The following is a 24652-nucleotide window of genomic DNA, read 5'->3' as shown; positions in this document are numbered from 1 at the left end:
ACATGGTCTTATTATACAAAGATAAATTGCTTTGCTGTCATCCTAAATTGTCTGTTCTGTGAAGCCTTTCCTGTAGATTAATAACAAATGTAAAAGAATCGGTAGAGTTGTATTTCTGCAAGAGAAATTGATCTGTTAACATTTAAATTCTTTGCCATGGGCTTTAGTAAATCTTTCAGTTGAAGGTAAGATTAACTTCTTCTCTATGGTTCCAACATCTTGGCTTGCAGTGTTTTTAAAGATGCATGAAGGATAGATATCCTTGCCTTTCAGCTTTTTGATCAGATCACTTTCATTTGGCCAGATGGTATCGTGGCCATAAACTTCAAAGCTAAAAATAGACTTGACTTTTTCCCCCCTTATCCCTTAATTCTCTCAAATAGATAATGATTCAGTGCTACCTTGTGACCTTTCAAGTCTAGCTCACTGCATGTTAAGTGAACATACTGATTTGGAGAGCAGAAGTCTTAAACTTTCAGGTTTATAAAAAAAGAGTTAGATTTTCTAATCTGTTATTTAAAGCAGTAGGTAAGAGCAAGGTGACTTTATTCCTTCACTGCAGGACATACATGTACCAACTCCGGAGCCTTAAAGCCTGATTCTGGTTTTTCACTTCAAATAATTCTATTAAAAATCTTTACTTTTCACAAGGTTGCTTCATAATATATAATAATAATACCCAAAACATTATAGCTTGTCAGCTCTTGTCTATATTACTACAATATTAATTGCTGCAAAGGGACTTGGTTAGCATCTTGGTTTAAAATGAGTGTTAGGAGAGGAACTCCTTATGACAAGCTTTTCTGAATGAATAAACTGTAACATAACATTTATTTAAATGTTTAAGATGAAATCCAATAGCACAGCATTGAAAGATCAAGCAAGACACATTAAATCATCAGGAATTAAATTCTTGTGGAGGATGTCACTCAACATCAGATTTTCTGCCAGTTTCTTTAGCATGTCCTTGTGGAGCAATTCCCACAATATCTTGGTAGCCACAGACAGTTAGTATTCTACACCACTGACATGATGCAGAAGAGTCTTTTAGGAAGATGGGGAATTCAGGATTGTAAATCCGTTTCCCTGTTTTATTTTCTATTTATGTGCAAGAAAAAATTGGTTCTGGTTAAAAGCTTAGCATAAATGAAATGCTAGCACATGGGAGTTTTGCATTGATGAAAAGAACTACACTCTGAATTTCCTTCTTGGCAGTGCAAAGAGCATCACTACAGCAGTGTAAGCGTGATGCAATTTGTGATTGCCTTGACTGTGTTCTAAACCATTTTGTTTAGGGATGTCAGCAAGGAAAGGACTGTGCTGGGTGTACTTTGATGATTGTTTCGTGTGTGTGCACTCTTTCTGGTTATACCAGTTTTGCTAAAGTAACGAGTTTGAGCCTTCCCTTTAAGTAACTCTAACCCTGATACCAGTGCCCCATGGCCTATCTGCAGTGTCTAGGCTGGACATACAACATGCCAAGACTCTTCATTGCAGTATGAGTTACCCATTACTCTTCTGCCTTCCCTGAAGGGCAATTCTGTTCCTATGACTTTAAAGGAGTTTTATGATGTTTTAGTGACTCCTTATAAAGCATTGGATAATAATATACTTATAATAAGTACTATGAGAAGACCAAGAGGAAATTGTTAATGTGAAAATAAGACACTGAGTATGAAAAAAATACTGAAATTAAACTGAGCACAGGATAAAGTCTGAGTTTGGAGGGTGGAAAAGGATGTAGAGGGACTGAGTTTGTGAGAGAAGGTGGCTCTGGCAGTGACGATACTTACAAAGGAACTGCACTGAACTCACTGCATTGAACTCTGATCTTACCTTACTCCTGTGATAGGGTTTTACTGTTTAAAATGTCTCTTCCCCCACTCACTCCCACAAACCAAAGAAGAATAAAACAAAAAAAAGCCAAACCCTAAAATCTAGTTTCTGTCACAGGGGACCTTTGATGTTTATAGGATACCCCACCAACAGGTGTTGGATTGGAACAAACAGCTCAAACAGATTATTTATATGCCTTTTGTTTCTTCTTTCCTGTATCATCCACCTTCTTTGCCTTTAAACTCTTTATGGCAAGGAATATCTCAGCATTTGTAGTTTGCTACCACATAGGCATGCTTCTTGCTTTGTTTTTGATGGTTAATGAACTGACTTTGCTTTTTAAATGGTGAAAGTTATAACTAAGGCATGACATCAAAACAAGTAAGAGTATTGAGAAATTCTAGGTCAGTTCACTGGTTCACACAATTCAGAGAGACCAGTGAAGTTTTCCCACTCTTGGTTTTGTTTAGCTGAATATCAGTTGATACAGTAAACACAGTCTGGCTAAAACTGTTGTGTTCTTCATCTCTCAGCAAAAATTTTTCCTGAATACATGCTAATCTCAGTGAATTCATGATGCTTCATATAAGGTAGAAATCACCTCAAAATAACATCTTAGCAACTCAAAAATTACCAGTCTTGGCAACACCTGTAGGGGAGATCAGTAACCTTTCCCTTTTAAGTATGAAACAATCTGTCTTCTTTACCACATCACCCAGAAATTCTGTTGCAAAAGAAGATCATGAACCCGCATCGCAAAACTGTTCTCAGAGGAGGAATTCAGAAAATGCCAACTTCATAAGCAAACCTAAAAAAATAAAGAAAGGAGTCCATTTTTGTTAACACCCCAATGGGACCTGGGGCTGCATATATTCATTTGACTGTGTCCATAAAATTAACCTTGTTCACTGGTAAGTGTATTACAGTTGTGGGGAAACACAGTCACTACAATGCGCTCACTGGATGAAAATGACTTGTTTGCCCAACAGCTGCACTTGTCCCAGTTGCCTTCCTTGTGTGCCTCCCTCCACCTTTTAGCTGTGTGAGAGAATGATGTAACTGCAAGAGTATGGAAAAATACACTTATTAGAACCACTTCTAACAGGTTGCTTATAGCTGTGTCCCATTTACTGGGGAATGCAGTCAAACAAAGAAACACAGAAACCAAACCAGAAATGACTGAAGTATCACATGCCTTTTTCAGAACTCCATGTTCCACATGTCAGTGACATTTTCCTTGAAGTGACATCTCTAATTCTCAACTTGGCCTCAAGGAATCTAGAAGATCCCCAGATGAAGAGAAAAAGTAGGAACTTCTTCAGAGGCAGGAACGAATAGTTCATTCTCCCATTTGGCTCCTGCCCATCTCACCAGTATCACAGGGTGCTGTCAAAGATCACTCTTTCTTTGAGAAGTAGTCCCTAGACAATATGTAGAGAAAATCATCATGGAAGGATTTCTGTTTGGAGCAATCCAACAATGACCTAAATGAAGAAGATGCCAACTCCTTCAACCTGCATCTGTGTTCTGTATTACTCCTTTTCCCTTCCTCCCCTAAGCAGCCATCCATCCTTACTATTATTTAATCTGTTTTTTCAAGGGTCAGAGATCTGTGCTGGGGTATAACCATCAAAATCTGAATTGTGGCTCAAGTTATTATCAATAGCATCTCATATATCTCTATTTAAGTTTATGGTCTTGGAATGCATCTTAAAATATCTATTTAGAAGAATATTCAGATTCCAAAACCTTCAAGACAGGCAGTGTTGGAATCAGTGCTGCTCAGGAAAGCAGTAATTTTTTTTATGCAGTCATGAACTATTGGAAACTTTCCCCCCCCACCAGGACAACTTCTCTAATTACAGATCTCTGTCCCAGTAGCTTCTCTTGCAGCAAAATTGAGTTAAAATTCATCCAGAGAAGAATTCCAGTTCAAATCCTCTATATTTAATTTGTTGATTTACATCTCCATTTTTAGGCCTCAGTTCCTTTTCCTTGAGCCATGCACTTCTGCCATGTGTTGTTTACAGTTGGATAAAGTGAGAGTTAGTTGTCCTCTATCCAGAGCACTGCTAACTGGACCTTGTGGGAGGAGGCTCATGAGAAGTGTAAGAGGTTTCCCCAGGCCACGGTGCTTGTCGAATGTCAGGGCAGGACTTTTCTCAAGAGTTAATTAAAGTGGATGAAATGGCCTCTCAGAACGAGGATGAGCTCACTGTAAAAGCTGGAAAATAAAGGTTGGGATACACAAAGCATATCTGACTCCTATAAGCAATTAGATGTGTGGGTACTGCAGGAGCACTGCTCTTTCTCATGCTAAAATTTCCCATACAAGAGAAGTGTTGGTGAAGAGATGCATCTAACACTGCTGCTACATGAGAAAGGAAATATTTTTATCCATTTCTAACACAGAAAATATGAGCCAGGGCAGGATGCCTTCCTGCCAGCCTTTGCCTGAGGCTGCAGAAAAAAAGTGTCCCAAGCTCAGGGTTTTGGGAATCAAAACCTTTGTACATCATGCCCCGTGGGTCTAGGCTACCAGTTCTGATCTCCAAACTGTTACAGGAGATGAGTGTAGCATGCTTGCATCAGACTAGGGTGCTTTCAGGATTAGCTTTATTACAATAGACCTTTTAAGTCTTATTATTGACAAATTATATGTCTTTGTTGTTTGCAGTCTTCAAGCCAATGGAGTTACTGGTTAGAAGACCCATCCATAAGATGAAAAGAAAAATGAGAGCAAATTTGCACGGAGGAGAGTTCCAGGTCCAGTTTTTGAAAGGAGATAAAAGCTTTTTTATTTTATTGACTGTCAAGAACACAGAAAATTTTCAGTATTCTTTGTGACCTGGCCCTATAGCGAAGTATTTGAATAGAATTAAGTTAGGTTTACAAAACTGCTATTACTGTCAGCTGAAATAAGCACTAATGGCAGTCAAGAGACCTTTTAGAAGGATAACAACTCACCTTTTATTTGACATGGAGAGACTTCTTAACTAACTCAGTTATCTGTACCTGGTGCTTCTGTTAGTCGTTGCTGAAAATACATTCTTCACTGTTGTGGGAAACAATTCTAAAAATGACCCTTTTTCCTTCAGACTTCCCTACCGAAGTATTTATGAATCGCCATGCATTCCAACATTCACACAGCTGCAGTGAAATTCAATAAAACACTTCCCTGCTCCAAGCAAAAAAAATTTTAATCAAACCCCAAAGGTCATTCGTTATCTTCTAAACATTACCAGTGCAGGAATTCAGCTTAAAAATGTGGAAATGAAGAAATGGTTACAAAAGCTGCCGTTGATCTGTGGCCTAACTGCACTCAGCTGTGCAATAACTCAGCATGTCACAACCTGCCCCACCACTCTGTCCTTGAAAGACTTTGGATTATCCAGTTTATCATGACCTGGTTTTAAAAAACACCAAGTAGGCAGGCAGGAAGTGGGCTCTGTGCAAACTCTGTGTGGTGCTACCAAAATAAATGTGCCGAAAAAACCCCAAGGATAGGACACAGCTGGAGGCACAGGGAAGGAAACGGAGAACCAATGACAGTTTGGCATCTGGGATGGGAAGGGACAGTGCATGGTGTCACCAGGGTAGGACCCTTCAAAGCCAGTGGTCATTACAGTAGGGCCTTTCCTCTCAACTCAGCCAAGAGCTGAGAGGCACCTTCTACAGTCTCCTCAAGGATGGACACACAGGGTGCCTGTGGTGTCCAAGGTGACACTGACAGCTTCCTCTGTTTCCAGGAAATTTCTTGGAAAGATCTGCGTCCACCCGTAAACATTTCTACCTTTAATCTTCAGCCATGGGGTATTCAAACAGCAGTCAAGGACAAATATCTGGCACTCAGCAGCCTGTTCATGGATGTGAGTCTCAACCTTGATTTTTGTACATGGAAATTTGTCATAGATGCCAAATTATATGCATTTCTCCTCTTTCCGCTCCAGTTTTTGTGAGTTTGATCTGATGAGTCTCTTCCAACTTGAAGTATTCTATGATTCCATGACCTATTTTGCTATCGTTTAGGTTACTCAAACTTCAGTCTTTGCCAGCTGAGGTTTTCTGGAGCTCTGCTGATTCCCTTTGTTTTGCCTGTTTCTCCAGGTGTGACAACAAACTGTGAAACCAGGTGAGATTACAGCAGTCAAAGTGAAAGCTGGAGAAAGAAGTGAAGTCCACAAAAGATCTGGGCATAGAGAAAGAAGTATTATCTGAGGACACCTTCAACCACCACCTGTTCTGGCCGTATGGTGTGGATCTGCTGTTAGCTATCTTGGACAAAGGGGAGGCTGTAAACAGTGAGCTACACGGTTTGCAAGAAACATTTCTATTCCTCCTCAGCCCGTTATCAGCTCCAGTAGTGATGGCACATGAGGTAGAGAGAACAATTTCTCAACAATCTGTGCTCTACAGTGAAGCAGCAGGTTAGTACTGGGAAGAGTTATGTTGCCTCTCAGTACAGCTGAGCTCAATAAAGGAAATGTAAGATCTGAACAGAGAGTTGGCATATTTGATCCCATGATGAGATATTTTCAGTTAAGGGATATGCTTCTATAAACCAGGAAAAACATTCCTTCTGGAGGGGTTCTAGGTAGAGCACAAGTGTTGCATACCACCACATTTTGAATGTGACAGCCCCATCACGAGGCAAGGGACACCTGGAATACCCTCCTCTGGACCAACCCCAAGGAACCCTTTCTATGGATTTGCAGGACTTGTCATCCAGAAAAACATGACATTGGAAAATAGACGCAATTCAAAATCTTGCAGATTGTCAAAACGGTCTTCACAGCACAAGTGATAACAGCCTAAAGGAAGAATGTAATACAAGAGGGGGTTGATACAAGCAAGCACAGAGCAGTGACAAAGTAGTAAGTACTTTCCTGATAAGCTCAAGGAACAAATGTACTGTGGGCAAAAACAACAGAGAAGGCAGCAGCACATGATGGATATCACAGAAAACGTAGTTAGCACATATCTGTGCACAGTGCAGGAACCAGTGTCATAGCACTAAAGCTATGGGAATTTTGGCAAGGAAAACACAAGTCACAAATATAAAGATTACAGATTGTTAGAGTGGTTTTTCTTCAGGCCACCTTTGCTACCGCCTGATTCTGGTACTGTCTTTAATATGCGAACCTAAGAGGAGGAAGATCCACTCAGGGAGATTTAATCCCAGGAAGGTTCAAGGCAACTACTGACTAATCAGTGGGAAGTGATAGCTGCTGAAGACTTTGTTAGATCCACCAAGTCCCAGAAAACTAGAAGGTATAGTTTAATAATTTAGATATTAGCTAAGGACTGCAAAGAATGTACACATTTCACTCAGCTCTGAAACACTCTTAAGCTGCCTTCAGCATAGATCTGATGAGAATCATGGGCAGCACACTGCAGACCTGACTGGGGAAAGGTCAGTAAGGCACTTCTGCCTTGTCTTACAATTCAAGATATGAAGCATCCTAATGGAGAGTCTCTTGAGCACAGGAAAGCAGCACTAATGCACTGAAAACCTGCCAGGACAAAAATAGTAATGAGCAAACGATTTTGTTGCTCTGATATTTTCTGATCACATAACTTCCAGCTGGCCTAACTAAAATAAAGTTGATCTGAGTGTCCTATAATGGTCACTTCTATATGCTAAACTACAGACTAGCTAAACCAGACTATAAATAAACTATATACTTACATTCTAATAAGAATAATTTACAACCTCCTGCATTTCTTGAACAAAACACAACACTCCAACATAGTGAAAAGCTGGGATGAAAACACAGGACTACACTAGGGAGAGCCCCTTTGCCTCAGGCTGTCTGACCCAGTCAGTTGTGTCCCTCAGCCCAGCCTAGGAATAAGCTTGAGAGGAAGGAAGGAAAAAACCAAAACTACATTTGGGGTGTGCAGCCTGGATGCATCATATTCACCCTACTTTACTTGTAGTGGGAACATTGGAGGATGCCATGATATTTGGGGACAGGACCAGAGGGTGGGGAGGAAGATGTGGCACTTCCACATCTCTCACTTTCTTATCTTCCTTCCCACCTATTTGAAAAGGCAGCCTTCCTACCTTTTCAATGCCATTCCTACCCGCTCAGCCTGTTGTATATCAGCAGCAGCAGCAGGAATTACAGACATTATGGTATAATTGCAGTCCCTTGATCCCTCTCACATGGGTGCAGGGTGCATACTTTTTTGCTCTGCCCCGGGGAAAGAAGTAGGACTTGACTGCACAGGAGATGAATGCCCAGGAGGGATCTGGCCCAGGGGGCAAGAAACATATCAGGTTCTCCTTGCTGGCAGGAGCAGTGTAAGCTGTCCCACTGGTGATCTCTGTCTGGATCAGGTTCAAGAAGTGCTTGAAAAACTGTCAACCTGCCATTGAGGCGGCGCGATGCATTTCCCTGTAGTCAGGCTCCAGCAGACAAACAGAATCAGCCTGAAAGCAGAAGCCACGGCCCCAGAGCAATAGCCAGCACTTATTAGGATTTCACTAAGAATGAAGTTGGCAGGCTCAGGGAAACATATTGCTAAAAATACACTTGGCAGTCAGCAGGAGAGAAGCAAGACAAAAACCTGCTTCACTCAGCGCTCTTTGGCCACATACCCTTAAAAGAGCAGGAGGCCCCACAGCAGGCATTCCATGAAATGGGATGAGTGGGACCAAGTAATAAATCTGTGTCAGTGGATGTGATACTGAATCCTGTTCAGTCCTGGAAAAAAAATAGAGAAGGTGAAAGTTCTTTCCATCTTTCCACTCTTTCCATCAAGGAAATGATCAAGTGTTAAAGCAAACACAAGCAGATTAAGAGTGATGCAGAGTAAGTGCATCACACTGAACTCAGTTTCTACCCTAGGAACTCATCAGACGATGATGGCTGACAAAATGAAACTCCACTTTTTCATTTTACTCCACTTTCCCTTTGTAAGTATTTTCTCAGTGCCTGTGATACATAAGGGTTTGGTGGGTTTTTTTGAAAGATATGCTTCTTTGGAAAGATGGTTTACCAGCTATATGCAGGGTCCTACACCTGGGCCACCATAACTCCATGCAGCACTGCAGGCTGGGGGCAGTGTGGCTGGAAAGCTGCCCAGAGGAAAAGGACTTGGGGGTGCTGGTCAACAGTGTCTGAATATGAATCAACAGTGTGCCCAGATGGCCAAGAAGGCCAATGGCATCCTGGCTTGGATCAGCAACAGTGTGGCCAACGGGACTCAGGAAGTGATGGTCCTCCTGGACTTGGCATGGTGAGGCCACACCTCGAATCCTGTGTCCAGTTCTGGGCCCCTCACTGCAAGAAACACATTGAGGTGCTGGAGCATGCCCAGGGAAGGGCAACAGAGCTAGTGAAGGGTCTGGAGCACAAGTCTTGTAAGGAGTGGCTGAGAGATCTTCTAAGTCCTCCACCTTGCAGGCCTCCATCTTAGTCTGGTAACCAGAGCAGGAAGGTAAGCAAAAATTGCTGCTGGCAGCAGAATGTGAGGAAAAGGCATGCTGTCTGGTGCCTTGTAAAGTACAGCAATGTTTCTGTAAGTGTGTGCATGTCCACAAGTGACTGCTGATAGTCATCTTCAAGCCACATGCCCTGCTAGAGGCAAAGACATTCTTCAGTTTATGAAAAATAGCAAAGTGCCTGGCAATCCTGAATGAGTGCCCCATAGCCTTTTTGTGGTTGGGCTATGTAGTTTTTACTCTTCACAAATACAAGTGGCAAAGCAGAAGGGACATAAGCCTCTTCACTTGACTCAGAACTTTAAATCTGTCCTCTTGCTTAATCCAAGGGCTTTGAATGCAGCACACCACCTTCCTGGCAGTCTATAGTTCTGCTGAAAGCAAGCTGCTTCCTATGGGCAGTTCTGTGCAGAGAAAATCTCCTCGGAGAGCTTCTTAAAAGATTACTGAAAGAGATTTCCCACTAACTTCTCAATAAAAGAGAGTTACCTGCAATCCAAATAGTTCCTGGGAGTCAATGTTTCGCTTCAGCAAAATTTAGGAGTAAACTGTAACAAACTGAAATTCTTACAGAAAATTGCATTCTTCTATTTCACCAATTCTAGGTCAAAGCATTTATGTATGATCAAAGTCTAGATTTTCTGGCACTGATCCATAACCAATCTGTACCTTTGTGTGTCAAGGAATTTATATAAGATTGGCATTGGTTTGAGGCATATGGAGAAGCAGCATAATTTATCCCATACAGCTATTTATTTTTATAATTATGTCTCCTATTTTATAACATGTTTTCATTATAGCCATTGTGACACTGCAGATGGCAAAACTCTGTAAATTGGCTGAAATATTGGAATTAGACTGGGAAAACCTCAGGACTTCAGCTGGTGTTTTGCAGCTCTTCTATAAGGTACTGCAGACACCTATTGCCCCATATACTCATTGCAGATTTTCATTACAGGTGGTTAATTTTATGTGGTAAAAATTTGTAAAATCCCTGTAGTATATTAATTTCATTTATTTCAGTGTTCAAAACCCTAAAGAGTCTGCTTCAAAATGTCCTGTATTTTACCTGTATCAGTTTCAAGTCCTAGCTACAGGATGCTGATCCCTCCAGTCTGAAATGAGAGACAGTAACCTGGCAAATAGAAGTGCTGCAGTTCCCTGCCTCTCATTAGTGCATGTCAACACTTCATTAAGCTGCCCAGAGCCTGCAAGCATAAGACAGATGGATCTGATTCTGCAAAAGAAGTAGAAGCAAAAATAATAGTTTTTCATCCTCTTGTTTTGTGGATTAATTGGACAAACATTCAGCTGATAAAGGTAAGAATCTGAATGGACAAGAAAGGCAGCAGTTTAAAATATCATATTCCTACAATTGGAAGTCAGGTGTCTGTGAACCATTAGGCCTTGTTAAGGCTAAAAGACTGATGGTTCCTGGCATGGGCCATGAAATAGCCACCTCCAGACACCCTGGGAAAATCAAAAGTTATCATGAGGTCCATTAGCTGCAAATTCCAATCTGCAATGTCAGGGCTGAGGGGCAATGGCTATGAGAGTGCATGAGGCATTTAATTGGTGTTGCATCTCTTTTGTAGACAAAAATCTTCAGTTTCCAGGGATATTTTTCATGCTGAAAGCCACTCTATATGTATCTCCGAGTGTTCATGATTTTTAAATGTAAAGGTTTGAAGCCACCGAAGTGCAGTGGTCCATTACGAGTAGTCAGAGAGAACAAGACATTCTGAGGAAACACACTGACCTCAGAGGTGAAGAGAGAATAAAGGCAAGAGAAATAAAGCAGAGAAACAAGCACATTTAAATTAAAACATAATATAAAAAATGTAAAGCTAAAATAACATTTTGTAAAAAATAATTTATTTCACACATTAAATATGCTTTTATCAGATTAAGAAGCAAAGGCAAGTCATCTATAAGGACTGAGCTTGTTTTTAGTTTATAGGAGTAAGAGAATGAAGCAAAGAGGATAGAATCATGCTGCAAGGATGCATTATAGTGTGAGTGAACATAGAGAAGCAAAAAGGATAATAATCATCTTGTGGTGGAAGTTGAACATTTGAGTTGACAGAGGTTACTGTGTAGGATGGCTCAAAGCCTCTTTATGCTCTTCAAATTCACGAGGGACTAAAACCACAACTGGTTTGAAATCAACCCGTGTTCTCAAGGGAGACCTGAAGTATTATTTCATTAAAACACAGGGCCAGTTTTTAATTGCCTGAGAGATCACCTGTTTATCCACACCTATCTGATAAAACCCATTTTTATTCCTTGTCACCCTTAACACTCCTCTTAAACCAGCAGTACTACGACTGGTGTTTTAAAACACTTGGTGATGAAAAGCTGTGAAATAATCAGAGAAATACAAAAACACTGAAGATCTGTGGGGAAAATGTAGCTTAACTCTGTTTAGAGGGAAAGAAATTCATTAGATAAACTAGATTTCTCTGAAAATCACACAATTTATTGTAGGAAGATAAAAGCTGTTCAGAAGAATGGTAACAAGTGCATGATCTGCAACTGCGAGATCCCAGAGAGCTGCAGAGCTCTTGGGTCCAGTCATGTGCCAACTCCACCCTAAGGTACAATGTGGGTATCCACCATCCTCCCGAGAGCAGAAAGCTGGCTGAATGTGCAGGATTTGCAGATCTAAGTAGTTTTGCTGTCTCCTGAGAGAATAAAATCTGTTCATTTTATGTGCTGTGTTCAAAGGGCTTTGCACCATCTCAAACTGTATTTCAAAATTGATTTTCTCCTGCTCTGCTTGCATGAGTTTCAGCTTTGACGCTGGAAATGTTATAAACAAAGGCTGAGGGAGGAGACTCATGACTATAGCTCCCTGCTCAGTTTTCAGGACATAGATCTCGATACTTCAGAAAATGGGAGGTTTTTTTCCCAATGCCTCTGGAAATTTTTTTGCTCCTGAATCTCAGTCTACTTACAGACTGGAAAAAGACCCAGCTGGGTAAGACAAGCAAATGTAGCACCAATAGTCACAAAATTACAACGGATATTCACAAACTTCACACAGGTTTCAGGGAGTGGAAAGACTCCCACTGCTAGAAATTGTCTACCAGAATATTTCTATAAGTTTTGAAGCTTTTGACAAGAGCAAGACTAACCCTAATAAATTACTTATGAACTCAGACTTACCAGAACTTATGCAGCAGCTGTCTGAGAATCTGAGAAGGTACAGTGAGCTCCTGAAAAACTGATTTAATGGAATGCAATTAAGGACTGAGAAGTATCAGATGTATGCAATCATATTCTCTGGATCTAGAAATTCATATTCATAATTCTCAGGCAGTATTTTCAGATTTGTTATTTGCTGGTATTTTTGTGTGTGTGCGAAAAATTTATTCCCATTATACATCTCATTGGATCTAACTAGCAAATTCTGCTTTATTATGATGTTATTTATTCAAATTCTGGTCAGGGAACATGAGCCTGACCTAGTAAATCCAAAGAGTGGGGGATTCTTTCTGTCCAGTGGAAGCTACCTGAAAACTATAAAAAAAAAATACTTGCTCCAAAAATTTCCTGTGAGTATAAAATGGAATCCTTAAAGAACATGTTTGGACTCATTGGGTGAGTAATTTTATTGTGTTAATTAAATTTAGTTGCTTTGTCTGACACATAGATTGTCTACCAGATCTGTGTCTAAATTATTTTTGCAAAACTAGTGCAGCATTTTTACAAAAAGCATACCTTGAACCAAATTATGAATTAAAATCTTGAAGGAGCTAGCAAGTAATTCCTTCTTAGCAAATGGCACAGTAGAAACAAGTATCAGACATTCAATATAGAAGAAAATTTTTATTTCAAAAATTATTCTAAAAAAGCAAAGTATTAGAAGAATTTGACCTGTTCTGTAAAATATTAAACCAAATTACTTTTCCCACCCATACTATTGATATTTCTTTTTTTAGGTGATGAACAATCTACCCCTTGCAAGTTCTTTAACCTACATCCCAGAAATAATTAAACTGAAATTACTCTGTGCAAGGAAATGTAAAATAAAGATAATAGTTTAAGATTAATCTGAACATCAGTTTTGGTGAAGTCAAACTGTCAGCACTCATTAATAGAGGGTTTGAATTTGAAAGAACTTGAGACTCTTTCTACTTTAAAAAATTAAAAAATAGACTTTGGTGGGTGCTTCCTTGATGTGGGGCTGCATTTGTCAGCATCACGTAAAGACAAAGGAGGGTGAATATTGTGCTCCCAGAAACCTTGTATCTCTTGCTTCACTGAACATGCCAGGCAGCTTGAACTCCTGACATCGGTGAGTGTGCACAGAATAACATCCAGGCACTCCAGTTTCCATAGGAATGCTGAGAAGGAAGGCCTGGGCTCTCTGTAATGGCACGACTCTTCTTTTCTTCTCAATGTTGTCACAGAGTGTGAAAGGACAATGGCCTTCCAGGTCCCTCTGTGATGATGGGACCATCCCATGGCTGCCAGTCTGGGGTTCCTTGAACCAAAATGCTTCAGAATCATCTGAGCTGACACCTTGTGATGCACACAGGAGACACTACCCATTTTTGCAGTCCCTGTACTGTTTAAATGACTTACATTCCTGTTAGCTCTTGTGCTAGTAGTGCTGTTCCTCTGTAGGAACATTTAGAGAATACTGTAAATCCTTCAGGAATTTTGTGGTCAAGGCAGTATAATACAGTTATTTTGAGCTCCAGCTCACAGTGGAATAAAATTACATCAGATTCTGCATTTTCGTAAAGAAGAAATGGCAAGTTTCTTGCCCTTACAGAAAGCTTTAAGCTTTAAAATATGAAACTGATGCAATGTCATCTGCCTGAGGGCCTGAAATAAGAGCTCTAAAGAGACTGATGCAATGTGATACGCTTGAGAACCTGAAATGTGCTCTAAGGAGTGTGAACTCTGGTATGCAACTTCATTTCATGTTTATTCCTGAATCCACGGTCCCAGTGAGGTTAGTGACAATCACCCTTGCAAAGAGCAGTGAAAAGGCAGGAACAGGTAATTGTGGTAAGCCTTGCCTACTCACCAAGTCACTGTGCTAATTGATGAGGTATTATAGGTTATCCTACTGTTCTTCCTTCTTCTCTTACAAAAAAGAAGACACTTCTATTTTCCATTTGCACTGATTAAGTAGGACTATGGCAGAAGGCTTCTGAATATGGAGACATGGAAGGCTTTTTGGCAATACATATGGGCTCTAAATTATTTTGTTCCAGCCACTACGTATTGGGAATGTCATTAAATAAGAGGATGTAAAAAAAGTAATATTGAAAGTTCATGAATGTTACACAGCTTGGTAAACTATTATTTTTCTGTGTAAAGAGCCCTTGAAGTACACATGGGGATAAGGGAAAGGTGAATCTGTCAGGAAACTGTGTTGAACAATTATGCAGTTAAGGCTAGAAGCAGAAAAAAGCCAGGACTCTGCAGAAAACTAGAATTAATGAAACCCATTCTTCCCTTTGAGCCATAATGTTATCAGCTTGCTTTACTCCTCATTTATAGAATTGGCTCATCTCCATTTTTTAAACTCAATTATATGGTATAACTGAAGGCATCATCTGGCCTTTCAGTACTTGTTGTTACTTTCATCTGTTCAATCATGTAAGTATTTTTGTAATTAATAAAGTCTTTTAAGTGTTTTGTTTTGGTTTTTTTAAGCTGGTTTTTTTTCCTCTTTGGGCAAAGCTGTTGTAATTGCTCAGCTGCTAATCAGCTAACAGCAGTTGGTTTGAATATTTGTGATCTGACACTGTATTCTCAAGGGACTAAAAATATGCGTATTTCAGATTTTACTAGAAGAAACCATGACATTTAACTGACTGAGGTCTCTATCCCACAGAGAACTCAATATAACCTTTGGTATACTGTTTGTTTGCAGAATAAAGAAAACCTTAACTGGGAGTTAAAAGAAAATAGAACTGAATGAAAAGTCATAGTAAAACATCTGGAATACAAATAGGAACAGAAATATATCTGTATGTGTGTGCATTTCTACTTCGCTTCTCTTTCAGTAGCCCCATTTCTCCAGAGGAAAAGAAGCTGAAAGTAAGAGATGTTTAAATTTTATTTTTTTGAGTACTGAGAGAAATAAACTGACAAACAATAAAAGCAGAAGGAATGGAAACAGCAGCGTAGGCTACAGTCAAATTGGCTGCTGTGACTCCAGTTGGGTAAGAGGTTACTGTTGAAGCTCTGCTCACCACCTCCCCCTCAATGTTACTGCCTCTCCAAGATCTGCAGGCGTCACTGAACATGCAGATTTGAGTTGTGTTATCTGACTTTAGGGAGTCATGGAACGTGCAACCCTGCCAACTGCTCCAAAGTCAGTACTGCCGCAGGGGCAGTGGCATCCACCCAAGGATCTACCTGGTGGTAGCAACCCCAATAACCCAGCTCAGCTGCCGGGACATCTCTGACCAGCCAAATCAGTGTCAATCCAGCAACACCAGATTTTTACTGCTGTAACTCAGAGCAGAATGTGACACATAAAAGCTGCAAACAGAACGGGAGCGAAAGTGCATTGGTTTGGAGGAATAGGAAATGAAGAAGAAAAAGTTAAGAGAAAAAAAATGAAATGAGGCAGAATCTGGCTCAGATATATAAACCATCTGTAGTGTGTATCAGTGGAGCAACAAAGACCTACAGCAATACAAGCTTTGAGGCCAAGTGAAGATGGAGTGACTGCATATGCAGTGGTTTGCTTATACCCAAGGACCTGTTCCAGAGGTTCCAAAGATTCCAGACTTCCAGAGGAGTCTCTGGCTGTGACCTGGGCTGCATGGGTAGCTAGTGAGTCTCCAGGTGCAGCTCAGGTCTAAAGGGTTTTTTTACTTTTAAAACTGTAAGAAACACCTTACTCCTTTTGCCAGATCAATACTTCCACTCTAAGATGCAGCGCGATTCTGCAAATCAATCCTGGCTTTTTTTTCTGCTTGAGCCCAGATCTCACAGTTTTGTTGATAAACCATGAAATCCCTCATGTCACTCAGCACAGAGGAGTGTGAATGGAGGTACTGGGGTGAGACGCTGAGAGATCACTTGACTAGGAGGTTTTACAGCTGTGATGTTGTCAGAGATACCTGTTTTGGCGGGGAAAACAGCCGATGACTGTTCTCTCCACAGCCACTTGAAATGTGGGAGGGTGCTTAGCATAGAGCCAGTCCTCAGCACAGTAATCCTATAAATCCAAAGAAGTTAATGGAATAAAGAGCATTTTTTTTATGACTTGGGAGCCCCCTGTGGCTGCAGATTTGGCGGTAGCATCTGGCTTCATGTTCCAGAAATCTCACAAAAAAGCTTCATGATGGAAAAACAAGGCACATTAGGTCCCTAAGCCTTTGATGTGTATTTCTCATTGTAAACCTTAGGACTTTTTGTCCTTTTTACAGGCTTATGGATTAGTTTTGAATGATTTACATAAAGGCTCTGTATCTGCATCTTCCATATTATTGTGCCCTCAATGCATATTTGCTTTTATCTCCTACAGGCAGCATTGGCATCCCATATCCAGTTAGAACATCTGACTTTGTGGGACCGTTTTTACACCAAGAAAGAAAGTGTCTTGTGCCAGTCCAATTCTTTTCCACTGAAGCTACTCATGGTTATTTATTAAGGAACCAACACTTTTCAAATCGGCTTCCACTGTTATGAGCCTTTCCAGCGCAATATAGCTTTGAGCTGTCATTTGGACAGGGCTTGTGGCACAGACAGGAGCATGTCTTTGCTAATTTGCAGTTTATTCTGTATGTAAAAAAGCTCCACAGAAGGGACTGTCACTGTTCCGAGAAGGGAATTCTGAGAAAGGACTAGTCACTGTCATTCCATGACATTCACAAACAACCTCAGTAAAAAGCTTGTTCTCACCTCTATAAAATAAAGGTAACATGAGAAAACTGCAGACTGTGCCCAGGGAATCCTGTGAAGGTAAGTAGTTACTATTCTCCTCCCCGCTCGTGAAATCCCTTAGTCTGATATTGAACCCACCCTGTGCTTAATAGAGGGCTCTACTAAGCTTCTTCTAGTGCTGTAGGAATTGACCAGCCCAGACTTTACTGAAAATGTGGTACACAAGAATCTCACCGGGTTCAACTGCTGGGTCCATCCAGACAATTGCTGTGTTTCCAGTATGGGAGAGCCCATGAAAGGAGAGTACCTCAGCCACTGTCTGCAGCACATTCCCTCTGTATTCACAACTGTTGGATTGGGGATTGTCCTGGATTTGGTAGGGATAGAGTTAATTTATTCTCAGTGACTGGTACGATGCTATAGTCTGGATTCACTATGAGAATAAAGTTGATAACACACTGAAGTTTTGGGTTTTGCTAAGTTGTGTTTATCCTATGTCAAGGACCTATTTTTTCGTTTCATGCTCTGACAGTGAGAAGGTATGGAAAAGAAAAAAACCTGGAAGGGAACACAGCTGGGACAGGTGACCCAAACTGGCCAAAGGGATTCCACACCATAGAACACCATGGCCAGTATATAAACTGGGGGAGTTATCTGGAAGGGGGACCGATCTGGGTTTGGGAATGGGGTCTGGCACTGATCAGTGAGTGGTGAGCAACTGTCACTTGTTTGGGGTTTCTTTCTTCTCTTTTTATTATTATTATTTGCTATTATTATTATATTTTACTCTGTTTTCAATTATTAAACTGTTCCTATCTCAACCTACAATTTTTACTTTTGATTCTCCTCCCCATTCCACCTCTAGGGGAAGAGGGGGTGTTGAGCCAGTGGCTGTGTGGTGCTTAGCTGCCAGCTGGGCTTAAACCATGGTAGGGATGTTGAAGGTATTTTCATTTAGTGTCTGCTGATGGAGCTGAAAAGAGTTTACCTTTTTTAAGCTTGTTGAGAGCAAGAGAACCACAATGTCCTAGGGGAGCAAGTTCAAGAAGTTCAGACCTTGCAAGAGCAGTACATTTTTCATCTCTTGTAAACCCACCTCTTATGAGTTTCGTTTAGTACCCCTCAGTCCTCACATTGCAATACTTGGAGAACAACAGTTCCCCATCCAGCTTACAGCAACTTTGTAAACCTCACTTACATCTCGCTCTACCTTTTCCTCTGCATTGTCAAATAATGCTGGTCTTTTGGCCTTTCCATGTAAGGCAGAGGCTCCATCCTTTTAAAACTTCATTGCTGTGTCTAAGGTCTCTCAGCCCACGTTGAGGTGCATGGCAGCAGAACTGCCAGCACGCAGAGTGCAAGCTGTGGGTGTGTCATGGTCCTTTGTGGTGGTGCCAAGGTGACATCTGTTTTTGCCAGGGCCCTTTCTGGCAGTGACCTGATGGTGCTTTGGTGCTTTTCCAGCTGCTGCTGTGCACTGAGCCAATGATTTCAGTGACCTGCAGTGATGGCTGCAGGAGCCCTTTCCTGAGAGCTCCAACTGCCAGTTTTTAGTTCAATGTTGTGTAAGCCTGAATTAGATGTACTTAATATACTTTTATCTGCACTGAAGCATATCTGCCACCTTTTTGACTCCCATCATCAGTACCTTGTTTGACTGCTGATCTGCATAAACTGGGAATTTTGCTGTCTGCCACCTTCTCCAGGTTACGGATGAAGATGTTGAATAAAGTCTGACTCACATCCAGTTCCTGAGAGACACCACTGTTGACCCTTCTCCACCCTGAAAAGTGGCAGTTTTGCCTCTCCTTCTGCTTGTATCCAGTAATCATATTTCAAACCATAAAAACACGTTTCCTCTAATCCCATGGAAATCTAATTCCTTTAAGAGCTCTTCATACAAGTCTTGTCAAAGGCTTTTTCAAAATCCAAGCATACTCTGTCCACTGGTAATCTTTCTTATAATTCACAAAATCCTCCTTGTCCGTGTAAGTCACCAACACACAGGGTTACCACATCGTAAACCTAAGCACATTTATCATTTGGTTTCAGAATTAGAATAATCTTTCAGTCATATGCTTTTATTTCTCAATTGCATTGTGCAAGAAATAGCCCAGGTTCCCCTCCCATGTGATACACCTGCAAGAAGGTAAGTGATAGATCCTAGTTTGTACATTGGTAGTTCATAGCATTTTCTAAACTGAAATCTGAAGAAACAAATATATTCTTTATTTAAATAAAGAAGCTGAACAAATATGTGAGTTTTACAATCTAATTATATGAAGTCTACTCAAAAGAAAAGTCTGCGGTTTCATCCTGATCCAAATAGAAAGTAACAATGACTGCTAGGTCAAATTAAATAGTTTTGAAATCCAATATTATTGTTTCATTAGATTTTAATATACTTCCATGCCATCCTAATTAGTTAACTCAATTTTGAAGTCAAACATTATTTTAAAATTACAAAGTGGCACATGTCATTATGATATATTATGTTTAAAAAAACTTTTTTAAATTGGAGGGGATTTTCTGTATTTGTCGGCTGAAACTTACTGGCCAAATTCTGGTGTGAATTTACAAATATTTTCTGCCTTATCAGCGTAAATTTTTTGAATGAAAAATTTCAGCGAACTTTATATACAAATCTCCCCATTTGTAGTCACAAACAAGAGTCTGTGGACTCTTGTTTTCAGTAACTTGACTGAATATCAAAGTACAATGTTGTAATTAATGCACAGAGAAGTCTGGTTTGAAAGTAATTCACACTTCTTCCTCTTCAAACTGCAAAAAGTCAGACTTTCAAACCGCTCCTCTCACATACTTACTGACTTTGTTTTCTTACTATGAAACTGAACTATGTTGGTCATTTGATGCTCTGGGGGCTGGGACATGTCTTCTATGAAGACAGTCTGGGAATTTTGGTTGTTCAGCTTGGAGAAGAGGAGGCTCTGGGGAGACCTTAGAGCTCCTTCCAGTACCTAAAGGAAGCTCACAAGAGAGCTGGAGAGTGACTTTTTACACAGCCAGATAGTGATAAGACAAACAGGAATGGCTTCAAACTGAAAGAAAGTAGGCTTAGATTAGATATTAGAAAGATACTCTTCACTATGAGGATGGTGCACAGGTTGCCCAAAGAAGTTGTGGATGCCCCATCCCTGGGAGTGTTAAAGGCCAGGTTGGATGGGGCTTTGAGCAGTCTGGTCTACTGGAAGGTGTCCCTGCCCATGACAGGCAGGTTGGAGTTAGATGATCTTTAAGGTCCCTTCCAACCCAAACTGTTCTATCATTGTATGAATTTGCAATAATTCATTTTTAGACGTTAATCCTCTTAAAAGCAGAGTTGTTTTGTGCCATATCTTTTTTTCTGTCCTTAAATCGGAAAAGGCCAAGAGTGTCACCTCTGAATATGCTTCATATTACATGTATCTTTTGATCATTTTTACTTATGACATCTTAGGGGTCCAAGCTACAAAAGATTATTGTCAATATTCAAATCAAAAAGTCATTCAGAAAGAGGAATTCGCAGAGGGTGTAAGTCTGGTATGGAATCACGATCAACTATGTGTGAATCACTCTTTCAGAAGACAATTGCAGGTACTTAGTGATCTAACCACACACCTCGGGGAAATTTACATGCCAGTGATGTACTCTCCAGAATTTAATAATGCATATGCATCATTAATGTGCTACTTAGCAAACCTAGGGAATATCATTTATCAGTCAGGCAGAATTTCTCTTGATTTTTATCCTGTTGCTTTGCACTACAATTCATCTAACTTATGCTTAATAAAAATACATTTAAAAAACTCTTGTTTATCAGACAGAATTTTGGAGGTGAGTTAAACAGTACAAGTATTAACTGGCCTAACTTTCACCAAGAGCAACAAGACTAAGGAAAGCAAGGACAAGAAGTTAAGGGTGTCAAAACATGTAAGCAGGGAAAAAAAGACAATTTCAGCATGGTAAAGGTGAAAAACATTTAAAAGAACCTGCTACTGACTGTACTCACTGGCAGGATTTGAAAATACTACCAACTGCAAAAGGGATGCCCCCCCCCCAAACTTCTTTACAATACTATGTAAACTTGGAATTTTCCTAAAACTTGATTTTATATTACAGCTTTGTTCACTTTTACGAATGACCCTGAAGGTTACAAACTATGCAATATTATTGGATTTTTTTTAGTTTTTATTTTTTTAACAAAAGCTCTGGAATAGGGGAAATAATGAGCAATCAGGCTAACCAGACTCCGTAGTCTCAATGTGTTATATAGGGGTATAAGAAAGTACAACCTATAAAATCATGTAAGGGACCTCAAAAATTTTACTATTCTTTGATCTTTAAATGCCTTTAGAAGTCCAGCTCTTGGACATCAAAAAAAAAAAAAAAAAAATCCTGAAAATCCTGAAAATCCTGTCAGGTCAAGATTCAGCAGGTAACTATGTTAAAATTTATTTGCTCTATGTGTTGTAACAATTAATATTGCTTTAACCTGTCACAGTTGCATTCAAAGACAGCATCACAGTGGTGATGCTAAACCTTTGGTACCTGGAGTTAGGAATCCTTTTTCTACCTGCATTATTTCAGTTTATATTACTGCATGAAGAATATGGAGGTATCCAGTGTCCTAACGTGCAGAACATCATGTAACTGGAAGACAAGATGTTAATAGAAAAATTGCTGTCACGAAACTAATACAAAGCATGTTATGTACTCTTGCAATTATTCCTTTTTTCTTCAGAGCTTTGGTCATTCCAGGACTCATTCATAGTTAGGTAAACACAACATTGCTGGAGAGTAGTTGAAAAATGTATGTAACCTGTTAGCTGAGGCAAAGTGACCCACAACCATCTGACAGAGAATAAACCCTTTTGGGTGGGGTAATGTGTACCTACTTTTCTTTTTTGATTATGTTTCTTATTGAGACAGCTCTGATTTTGTATTAATTAACTTGGTCCTTTGTAGTGATAGAGGAGGCCTAAGCATTCAGTACACATTTCTTTCTATAGATCATTTTCTACCCAAGCAAGTGAGAGTTCACGTGGCTGACAGATGTTCACAGAGGAGCAAGATAAGTGCAGTGTACCTAAATATCGATTTGGGATGTGATGATGTGGCTCCCTCTACTGCATTTTCCTAGATGGTGTTGCTGGTCCCTGTCAGGGTTCCCTGGCTTGGCTATGAGAAAAAAGAAGCAGTACTTTTTTAAATAAAAACAAACTAACCCACCCCAAAGATTACACTAATAAATTTAACTCACTAAGAAATAACTTTATGATTCTCTGAAGTAAGTCACAAAGATATACCTCATTTCGACACTCCTTCAGGTGTAGCTGGAGCCTTGTAGCTCCTTTAAGGCAGGGAAGTGCCCTAAGGAGATGGGCTGTTCCTCCAGAAGGGCTCCAGATACATCCTCATGCCTCTTAAGGTCCTTTTCCTCCTGCTCCCATTGATAACTCCATCATCAACTACTTCTCTTTTTCTCTCCTGTTCCCTGATTCTTGTTATCTCCTTTTATGTTTTTTTCCCCTCCACTTATCATTTTGGTTTTATTTTCCCTTCTTGATCTTTTTATCTTACCATTTCTATATAAGGAAAAATGCTCAGAAAGGAGTTGTTGTTTCTTCTGACAGTAGCATTGACCATTGTCACAAAATCCTTAAAGTGGAAAAAAAGTCACTGGCAGCCCCAAAAGAAACTGGTTCAGTATCCTGGATGCTACAGTTATTACAGTGCATCAACACCATCCACACAACCACAAGAGGAAGGACGTTGGGGACCATGGGGCAGATCTGTGTTTCTACATGTGCCCCGACTCAGTGTGGAGTGACATCAGTGTGACCTGTCATCCCTGTCCTACACAAAGCTGGGCTGCTCTCAATTAATCAAGTAGAAACAAGTGACTGCACTTAGAACTGATGTGGAAAATGGCTGAATGGCAGTTTGCACTTATTCTAAGCAGACCTGTTTGAAATCAAGATGTAAATTTACATCTGCTTTGCAGGCACCTGGAACGACTGTGGTGCTTGTGCAGGAGGTCACTACTTGGTCTCTCTGCAGAAGAGTAACAGTGTCTAGAGTGTTATTCCTTTGATCTTTGCAGTGTCAGTGAACATCTGTGATTTCAGCTCATCTCTGACCTTGCAGTGGAATTAATTGGCAGTGGAGTTTCCACAGGATCACCTCCGTCTGAAGCAGATGTGGAAGGTAATGACCGTCCAGCTGGTAGATGACTCTGAGTACTGAGCTCTTGTGCCATTTCCAGCCACTCCAGGTAGGCCCATGAAGGGAAGTACAGCTAACCCCCTATACTGTCCCTGCCTCCTGACAGGTACTTTCCATGTCTCAGTGGACAGCCAGTGAAAACAGACTCCCCTTCATACACTACTGGAAAGATGATCCCTTTGGGAAAGAGAACTGTCTGAACTTTCCACCGTGTGTCTAAGTGCATGTGCATACCCATGCCCATGGGCACGCACACCAGATGCACTCCAGTGAGGCTGCAGAGCTGCCCTGTTGTGTGCTGTCAGCTGCACAGTTGCAAGTCTCTGGGTTGGGTTTTTTCCACGAAATTTACAACACATGATACCTTTTGTGAAATCCCAGTTTCCAAATCTGCAGGACGACATGGGAATTTATTTCAAAGGAAGGCAGGTTCCTAGTTTTCATTCTTCCAGAGAAATATTTGAAAATTAGACCACTTGGAGCCTTGGATTAAAAAATCACAAGGCAAATTTAAAAGTTCATTACATTTTAAAAGCTTGTTACTTTTTAATGCCCGAAGTTGGCAATATAGCATAAGTCTGTGTAAGCTCACAGATTTTACTTAAATTAGATGCTAACAGAGTTCAGTAGTCCTCACCAAAAAAATATGGGGCCATCTGTTACCAAAGAGTTTCTTCTAAAATTATAAATCCCCGTTGTGGCTGCTGCCCAGCTGTAATCGGCTGAGAGGTAAGTAAGCCACCACCTGAGGGGAGAGAAAAGACAGTGAACAAAAACTTTACCCAGAAAATTAACAAATTATACTACAGCTGTTTAGTAATTTTTCCAATGTGAACATGCTTCAAACTAATTAAGTGCATTTTCCATTCACAGAGAAACACGTGTTAAAAAGTGCACCAATTCAATGAGCTCGTTTAACTATGAAGCAGAATTTTCTTTAAGAGACCCTGTGTTAAGATTTAAGGAAGAATGTAGGAGGAGATAGCAGATGCTCCAAGACAAGTGAAAATTATTTAGGTGTATTCTATTAATACAAAAAGTGCACTGTGTTATTACTATGAACGCAGGATATTCAAGACATGCAGTAATACACAAATCAAGAAGTGATGTGGGAGTCTTCCGGCTGAAGTTGTTTTCCTGAAACTACAAAGAAAAGAGGATGTGTCAAACAGAAGACCACTAAATATGAAACAAAAAAAACAGTAATGAAAAGGTGGTGTGTCAAAGGAGACCTTGTCTCCTGGTAATCCTGTGGAAAAGTCAAATGTAGTGATAGAA

The sequence above is a fragment of the Chiroxiphia lanceolata genome, chromosome 3, assembly GCF_009829145.1.
Source record: "Chiroxiphia lanceolata isolate bChiLan1 chromosome 3, bChiLan1.pri, whole genome shotgun sequence".
In the NCBI taxonomy this organism is placed as follows: domain Eukaryota; kingdom Metazoa; phylum Chordata; class Aves; order Passeriformes; family Pipridae; genus Chiroxiphia; species Chiroxiphia lanceolata.
The sequence above is the reverse complement of the archived record's forward strand: the minus strand, read 5'-3'. Positions refer to the sequence as shown.